Source organism: Oryza brachyantha, chromosome 9, assembly GCF_000231095.2.
Source record: "Oryza brachyantha chromosome 9, ObraRS2, whole genome shotgun sequence".
NCBI classification, from domain to species: domain Eukaryota; kingdom Viridiplantae; phylum Streptophyta; class Magnoliopsida; order Poales; family Poaceae; genus Oryza; species Oryza brachyantha.
Window position 1 is genome coordinate 356455 of NC_023171.2, and position 9603 is coordinate 366057.

The 9603-nt window shown below is 48.9% G+C and overlaps 1 long non-coding RNA gene across 1 annotated transcript; it reads left to right on the plus strand.

Moving 5' to 3' along the window:
- The first annotated feature begins 7710 nt into the window (after window positions 1–7710).
- On the plus strand, window positions 7711–9278 carry LOC102711220. The gene is made up of 3 exons (XR_005812494.1): window positions 7711–7729; window positions 8602–8674; window positions 8764–9278. It is a non-coding gene; the product is annotated as an uncharacterized LOC102711220 (long non-coding RNA).
- The last annotated feature ends 325 nt before the right edge of the window (window positions 9279–9603 follow it).

Genomic DNA, 9603 nt, shown 5'->3' on the forward strand with positions numbered 1-9603 from the left:
ACAAATAGTCTTTTTGGTGTAGCGGACAACACTCTCAATCATATCATAGGTTTCACTGGGTCTAATCACAATGCACCTCATGGGTTAGAAAGCTATGTATCTGAGAAATCTTTCTTGGGTATGATAAGTTAATATGAAGTGGGCGCCATAAGAAGAAATCGCTAACAACTTAGAAGTGTACTCGACCAACAGATGATAACATAGAGGATTCCTTGCATTCTCTTTCCACACCAACTCCATCCGTGGAAGAGCCTCCTACACCACTTTGACACCTAGCAACGGCTCAATCTCTAGTGAGCCAAGCTCCTTCAAATAATGAATCTAATCCCATACTATCTGGATGGTTCGAGAGATAATGTCAATAGTTGTCCACCTCAACCTTACCTTTGGAGAAGTGACGAGGAAAGAGCCGAAAAAATCCACATGCGACAAGACACCTCCACATAATGCGAACCGCACTAAGAGAAGTATTGATCTTGAGGGCAGTAGTCATGTTTGTAGTAGTGCATGGGTCATGACACCAAAGCTCATCATGACAACCATGCGATGTGAGATTAGGTGTCCGATCTTCCAATAGGTTCAATTCAACATTGTGAACATGTTCATGTTTTGAGGTTTTTGATCAGCCAAACATCACCTCGCAAACGCTACACCCATATGTCTAGTCGTTATCTACCACACTCTCATGTAACTGACCTCACCACAAAGGTTTTGAAAGTGCATCTAGACCCCTAATTTGTTTTGGTAATTAATGACAATCAATTGGTGATGACTAATGTTTTATGTGAGATTGTGAAGGAAATGGTTAGTCCTTGTGAAAACAAAGTCGTTGCATTGCCCGTGTCGAAAAGAGAAGAAAAATGGTATAATCGTGTTGGTTTGCATATTTATTTCGATTTTGAGTCTTTTAGGAATGTCATACAATAAAGAGGGGTTTTGCAATGAAATTTAGAAATGAATTTTAAAATGTGTCTCTTGCTATTTTTATTGGAGTTGTGCTATGTTGACCAGAAGTTCTAAAGTTGTTTGTCACGTCCTGAGTTTTACCATCGCCAAAGTTAATTAAAATAAATTATCAAAAAACAATGTGTTTAATTAATTCAGGAGAAAACCTTGTGCAAATTAATTCAATTAATGGAAAGCTTCAGAATATTTTAAAATATCTCGCAAGCAATCCAAAATAATTAATAGGATTTATATTTAAATTTTAGTAAATAAAAATTTGCTTAAATAAATTAATAAAAATCGGCAAAATTGGAGGAATTCCTTTTTCCCCTTTTTCTTTTTGTCCCTTTTTCCATCTTATTTTTCTCCTTTCCTTAGGCCGCCGGCCCACTCCCTTCCTCTCCTTCCCTCCCCGCCAGCCTTCCCTCTCTTTCCTCCCCTCCTCCCACACTAGGTCGGTCCAAAGCCACGGCCCTATCTGCCACCGGCCTGTCACGCCTAGAAATTTACACCAAATTTCTGAACAATAACATGTATTAAATCTCGGTCCAGGAATCAGCCCGAGTACACACTATGACAAATCAATACGTAGTTCCACGACTTAAAAACAAATAAAACAATTCTATCGAAATGCAGCGGAAAAAGGAAAACAAACTAAACCATCTAATCTTCAGCTTCAGCTAGCGATGATAGCTCCACACCACAGGCATTCTCGACCATGGACTGAACCTCACTTCAACCTTGGGAACAACCTTCTTCTGACTTCTGACTCAGGCTCTGGCACTTTCTCTGATGGGGGAAAAATTAAGCAAGGCTGAGTACAAACCACCGTACTCAACAAATAACGCCCAAGAGAGGAAGAATAATGAATGCAATAGGGTACAAGGATAGTCTAAGGTTAACTTGCATAAAGCTGCGGTAATTTAGCAAAACAGTAAATAAAATAAACTGAAACGAGTAAAGTAAACATTTAAAATAATTGATCACTGTTCAACGTTACACCACTTGAAACAGGCCCAAACCACTGTCCAGCGTTACACCACACTGCAACAGGGTCAACCCTCTGTCCAACGTTAAACCACGTTGCGACAGACCCAAACCACTGCCAACTTTACACCACATTGAGCAGGGTCAAACCAGTTCCAAGATTAATAAAATTATTAAAGATGTTCAACTAATCCCAGTGAATCTGTCAGTTCGCCCAATAACCGCGGGCACGGCTATTCGAATAGTTTTACTCTGCAGAGGTGTACAACTTTACCCACAAGACATGGCTCCCAAGCATGTTACCATGCCCCAATGTATCACCACGATACCTCAGTACAGAAACCATAATAAGACCTTTCACCTAACCCTCCCTAGACAATCGCACCACACTTCAGGTTCCGCCCCCTCCTTTACACCAAGTCGGGCAGCCCCCTCTTGTGCCTAGGTGAATCCGGAAGCAGCATAGGACCATCGTTACACCACGATTTCCATCCATACTCCATCACGCCCACCCTTGCCTGGGTACGACAAATAGGGACAAGCTAGACTACAAGTCTCACCGTTGCCCACTCTGCCTTGTGGTCAGTACGTGTAAGACTTTCAGGGTTTCCTAAGAACTGGTCCTTAATTACCGTGGGCACGACTCTCAAAACCATGCACCCACAGCCCACCATAAGCAATATTTTAGTTGTATTTAATCCACATCGGGAAATTCATCATGATCACAACCATTAAAGGTCTATTAAAGTCTAATCAACAATTAAATAAATGATAATTGGTGAGCTAGTTGAACTAAGCATGACTAAGCATTGCCTAATCCTATTTCTAGTCAAATTAACCCTGGGATGACAATAATAATAAATGAGAATCAACGGATATAAAGGAAATTGACCAATAGATAAATACAATAAATAGGTTTGCATAAAACAATGCATGTTTGAATGTAAAAGCAGGGGTTTTACAATCATGGGATCAATATGGTCAAAGAAGGGTGCCACTTTCCTTGCTCTGACCCACGAGGAACTTCGGCGACGACTTCGGGAACGAACGGTGCTGCAACGGCGTCAAAACCTATGACAGACAAGGCAAAACAATAAAAAACAGACTATAAAACTACTGAAACAGAGAAAGAAACTATTTTTAATGGATTCTTGGCATTTTTCTGGATTTAATGAAACTTGAATGGACCTAAAACGGAGACTAGATGAATTAGTTATGAATTTTAGAAGTTTTCTGGGTTTTTAAACTAAACAGAAAACTTTAATGAATTATCGCACAATTAATTGGAGGGATGAGGTCAGCACAGAGGAGAGAGGAGGTGTGCTGACAGGTGGGGCCCATTTGGCAGTGAGAGGGAGGGGAGAGGGAGGATGACACGTGGGCCCGGGGAAGGAGGGAGAGGAAGGGAGGGGACGGCCGGCTACCGGCCGGGCCCGCCGGTCAGCGTGAGAGGGAGAGAGAAGGGAGGAGTTGACCGGCTGACGCGCAGGCCCCACATGACAGAGGAGAGAGGGCGACTGACACGTGGGCCCCACAGGTCAGGCAGAGGAGAAGAGGGGCTGACGGGTTGGGCCCGCTGCCCAAGGAGACAAAACAGAGAGGGGAGAGGGGCTCAGCTCTAGCCGAAGCAGAACGGGGGCAGGGTGACGACGGCCGGCAACCGGCGTGACGGCTGAGCGGTGGTCGGCGGCGGACGGCGGAGGTGGTGCAACCGACCGAGGGGCAACGCGCGGCGGCCGATGGGGAAGCGGTCGACGGCGGATGGCGGAGGCGGCTCGGCAGTGGCGCTCGGAGGGGAAGTAGGAGGGGGGAAAAGGATGGCGACAGCTCACCGGCAACGAGAACGGCGGCGGCGAGTCGGCGTGGAGGAGGCGGAGGTGGCGACGGGGTCGCGAGGCTCAGAGCGGCGGCGAGCGGCGGGATCGGGTGGCGAGGAGGCGAAGGCGGCGATGGCAGGGACGACGGCGACCGAACGCGGCGCCCAGCGCGTGGAGAAGAGCGGTGCACAGGGACAACGGCAGCACGGCGACGCGGCCAGAGCGACGGCGCAGAGACAACGCGGCCCAAGGACGGTGCGACGCGGGTAGATGACGGCGAAGGCACGGGGGAGCGAGAGGCGATCGCGCGGGAAGGCGGGCACGACACCACGACGGTGTGGCGGCAGGGACGTCGGGCGGTGGCCCAGCGGCGACGGCCGGTGACCCACGGCACCTGGCGACGGCGCGAGCGTCCCGGCGACAGCGGCGGAAGGAAATAAGAGGGGGAGAAAGAATTAGGGCGCTCACCGGCGATGGCGAAGGCGTGGGCGCGTCGGTGTGGCGGCGGAACACGTGACGGCGACCGTCGAGGGGGGTGGCAATGCGCGGGCGGCGAGATCGGATTGGCGACGGCGGGCGCGGCGGTGGCTCGGGTCACGGGAAAAAGGCGGCAGCGGCGCGCGGGGTGCGGGGAATTTATAGGGGAGGCGGCCGGTTAGGACGGGGACGGCGGTCGCGGAGTTGGTTGCGGCCCCAGGCGTGGGAGGCAGCGGCAAACGCAGCGGCGGCGGCGCATGGGTGCAAGAATCGAGGGAGCGGCCGTTGTGGATACGGGCAAAGCGAGGCGGCGCGGCGCGTGAACGCGGGCGCGGGCGAACGAGGGCGTGGCTGACGGCGGCGAGGCGCAAGCGGCGGAGTTGCAGAAGAGGGCGGCGCACGCGACCGGCGCGGCGAGTGGACGACGTGGCGGCACGACATCATGCCCTGACTACGAGGCGTGCACGCGGCGGCACGGCGAGCGCGCGGGTGGGCGCGGCGTGACGGCGCGACACAAGGGGGTAAGGTGGCGGCGCACAAGCGGCGCAACTTGGCAGCATGGTGAGGTGGATGCGGCGCTGGCGTGAGGCAGGAACGGTGGCAAAACGCAGGGAGGCGGCGACCGACGGCGTCGCACAACGGCGAGGCGCGGGGTTGCAGGAGGCGACGCGCATGGCGCGGCCGAGCGGGTGCGCTGGCGCGGTGGCGACACGGAACGGCGAGGCAGAGGCAAAGCGCGGCGGCGACACGGCTGTCGTGCGCGCGAGCGGCGGACAGAGGACGGAGACGCCTCCGACAGGTGGGCCCCACCTATCGGTGGCCGAGGGAGAGGGGAGGTGAGCCGGACCTCGGGCGCCGATGTTTGGCCGCAACCTGGTTCGGCCCAGAGGGAAAAGGGAAAGAGGAAGAGGTGAGCGGGGCGAGCTGGGCTGCGGTGGGCCGGAGAGGAGAGTTGGGCCAGCCCAGGAGAAAAGAGAGGGAGGAAAGGAGGGAGCGGGAGGAGACAGGCCAAGGGAGGCGATGGGGACTTCGAGCGCGGGTTGGGCCGCGGCTCGGGAAATTGAGAACAGAACGCGTATTCGCAGAACACAACCAAAACGTGCACGAATTAGAGATTCGCATGACGAATTAGGTCCGGAACGCGAAAACGGGAACCGTTAGCGGAACAACGACAGGAATTAACAGTCCGTTAAATCAGGATTTATTGACTCGCTAAACCAGAAACTAAACAACTTTAACGTAAAATCAATCTACACTTACGAAATTGAATTTCATACTGTAGATCAATCTCACGCTAGCTAATTAGATTAGAAAATCTAAGCAATTACACGGTTGATCAAAAATAGGTAGATTCACATGAGTAAAATGTATGCGAACTTGAGATTTGGTGGAGAGATCGGCGACAGATTGTTGTTGTTCCTCACTGTTCGGCTAAAAAACCTAAACAATTAAACGGTAGATGAATTTAGATTGATTCGCAAGAATAAGACATGTGAACCTGAAATTCAATGGCGAAAAAACCGATCGGGGCTGCTGCGAACAGGGATGCAGCAGAGGAGTATGAGGCGACTGGAGGCACACGGGAGAGGGAGACGGGGAGAAGAGACAAGGCTCTAGAGGGTATTTATAGGGGAGCTAGAGATAAAACTAGTTGTCTATCTCCTATAGAAAAGGAAATAGATAAAACTCCAAAGGGATAAAAATTGGAGTCCTAATTAATAATTGATTGAAATTAGTTTTTATGTGGGAGGGAGGTGGAGATAGGGGCGTGCATGGCTGAATGGGGAGGATGTGTGGCAGGGGGAGAGGTGGAGTTCGTGCATGGGACAGGGGGAGAGGTGAGTTCGGCCTGGGAGGAAAGAAAAGAAAAGAGAAAAAGAAAAGGGAAAAAAAGGAGAAAGAAAGAAAGGAAAAAGGAAAGAAAAAGGAAGGAGGGGGAATAAAAGAAATTGCCTCCAATCTTGCCGATTTTTATTAAGTTTATTTGAGCAAATTTTATTCTCTGGAATTTAAATATAAATCCTGTTAATAATTTAAAATGCTTTCAGGACATTTTAGAACATTCCGAGAAGCTTCCAATTAATTAATATTGTCGACCCAGATCGTCGACACTATGTTTAATTGTTACACATTTAAGCAAAGAATTAGGCACTACACCTATTAGGTGTATCTACGAAGCACTTGAGATTTTCATACAATCTTAATTAGACTATATGTTTAATTGTTTCCCATTTAAGCATAGAGTCAGGGGGGCTACACCTAATTGTTTCCTATTTAAGCACCTATATTTTTCCTTCATTTGGAGCCCACCATAGCCTCTACAATAATTACATAGTACTTGGGATCACTCAAGAAACACTTGGGGAGCGCTCGAGAAGCACTCGGACTACGTCAAGCATACTGTGTGAAGTTGTACATACACGGATGATTTGCGTGGCTAAGTATGACTCCGGTGCTACTATGGGATACCTGTACTAGGGGTATCCGTAGAGTATTAATGTATGTATATAGAGAAAATCTAACAAACGCCATCGACGAGCGCACAATTCTAACAAATGCCATCCACGAGCGTGACTTTCAGCAAATGCCAGCGTACAAACAAAAACTTCCAAGAAATGCAATCTCTGTTTAAATATCTATGTTAGTTACTGTTGCTTTTGTTGAAATGGCAAAATAGTCCTCATATGAAGGGTAAGCACTTAACAGGTGAAAAAGTAAATGAAACAAAGGGAAAACACATGATATGGCTAACCCTAACCCGGCGACTTGCTGTGGCGGCAGTGCGGGCGGCGGCCGTGGCGAAGGCAACGACCATGGGGATGCGGCCTTCGGCGCCTGCAGCGCAGGGGGAGGCGGGGGATCTGACGGCCGCGGCGGCACGGGCAGCAGAGCCGACAACGGCCGAGGTGCATGCGACGGCCGCGGCGATGCGGCCTTCGGCGCCTGCAGCGCAGGGGGCGGTGGGGGATCTGACAGCCGCAGTGGCGTGGGCAGTGGACCCGGCGGCGGCGGCGACGGATGCGATGGCCGCGGTGGCGCGACCTTCGGCGCCTGCAGCGCAGGGGGCGGCAGGGGATTCGACGGCCAAGGTGGGGGCTGCAATGGCGAGCCCTATGGCGTGGGCTGCCACAGCGAGGTAGTGCAACCTGCGACGGCGGTGATGTGACCCCCAATGGTGACGGCGACGTGACCCACGGCAGCGGCGGTGGGGGCGGATTTCGTGATTCTGCATCGGGTGGCGCCAGCGACCTACATGGATCTGTGTCGGGCGGCAACGACGAGCTTGGTGGTGGCGCAGCTGAGGGTTCCTTCGATGTCGATGGCGCATCGGTTCACAATGGTGCTGATTCCTCCCTGCCTGGAGGGGGTGGTCTAGTATGCACAGGAGGGGCTGCCGATGGCATCGTCTTGGCTCCAGGCGGGGTGGAAGGTGGTGGTGAGGGTAGTTCAGCTAGACAGGATGGCGAGCATGAATTGATGGATTCATCTTGGTTAGCTGATGGGTATGTCTCATCCTACAGAACCATTGAATTGCTGTTGTTATGATTTTGCTGTGATGATTGGAGTAGTTACAAATTTTTATTGCATATGTGTTCATCAATAGAATAGACCCATCTTCTACCTATTTACTTGATGTGAGAATAGTGGGGAAGACATGTAGACCTGAATATCTAGGTTGTTTTGTTTTCAAATGGCCAATTGATGCAGACATAACTATCTACAAAGATTTTTTGGATGATATATGTGGAAAATATCCTTGGGCCATAAATGAGACTCCATGTGTGCATTATGTTCATGCTATTACGAAAGAACTCATTTCAATATGCAAAGATCAAGATTTGACATCCATGTTCGAGTGCTTTAGTCGTACTAAAAGGGGTGAAGTGATAATCACACTGATAAACCATGGTAATCTGTCCCAAGCTATTGTGCCTTGCACTCCATCACATTCAATCCCCTCTCAGGCATTTTTTATTCAGCAAGGCAGTACTAGTCAACCAGCAGAACTTGATGCATATCTAGAAAACCCATTTTCTCGCTATGAGCATGTAGGTGTAGATGATGAGAAACAATACTCAGATGAAAGTGATGCCTCATCTGAGAGTGATGACTGTACTGCTGAAACTGATAATGTGCCCGAGGAAGAAGAGGGAGATGATTTGAGTATCGCTGATAGTGATGATGAAGAGTGGATTGCACAAGATACAAAGTCAGAAAATGTAATCCCACAAGTTGTGTATGACAAAGATAACCCACCCATGAGTGTTCATACTATCTATCCTTCAATGCGTGAGTTTAGATTGGCTATGGCTCAATACTCCATTAAGAAAGAATTTGAATATTTTGTTGAAAAAACTGATCCTAGTACATTCAGAGCTAGATGTCTCCAAGAAGGTTGTGGATGGAGAATTCATGCATCAACCACTGAGGATGGTGGAGCAGTGCAGGTATGTAAAAGCATATCTTTTCCTATCTATCTTTGGGTACAATAGTTGCATTGTGAAATATTTCATTGCATTTTTTTCCATCTTTTCAGGTTAAGGTTCATGAGGTTGACCATGGCTGTCTTAGCACTAGAAAAAGCAAGATGGTAAAGAATGCTAAGAGAGCTGGATTTGTGAGAAGGTTATGGACTGGTTACGTGAGGATGCTACTATAGGGACAAAAGAATTGCAAAGAAGGCTAAAGGACACACACAAGGTATTGATTCCGTACAAGAGAGTATATACCAGGAAGGACTTAGCAATGAATAAATTGTATGGTGACTGGGATAGTAGCTTTGACAAGTTGTATGGTTGGAAGGCAGAGGTTTAGAAGAGGTCCCCCGGTAGTATTGTTGCCATTGACCATATGACATTCAAGGACAAGAAGAGATTTAGAAGGTTATTTGTAGCACTGCAGCCTTGTGTTGAAGGCTTTTTAGAAGGTTGTAGGCCATACTTAGCAATTGATAGTACACACTTGACTGGAAAGTATAGAGGGCAGCTAGCAACTACATGTGCTATTGATGGACACAGTTGGTTATACCCAGTGGCCTATGGTATTATTGACTCAGAGACTAGTGAGACTTGGGTTTGGTTCATGGAGAAACTACTTCAAGCTATTGGCAAACCTCTTGGGCTAGCAATTTGTTCAGATGCAGGAAAAGGTATTGACTTTGCCATTGAAGAGGTATTTAGTTATGCAGAGCATAGGGAATGCATGCAACACCTTGTTTCCAATTTCAAACTCAAGTTCCATGGAAAAATTTTCGAGGAACACTTATGGCCTGCGGCATATTCATGGACTCTTGAAGCATTTAATGAATATATGTGTGCAATAGGAGAACAAAAGCCTGAAGCTTTATCTGTCACACCCGGAGTTTTGTCCCAAGCCT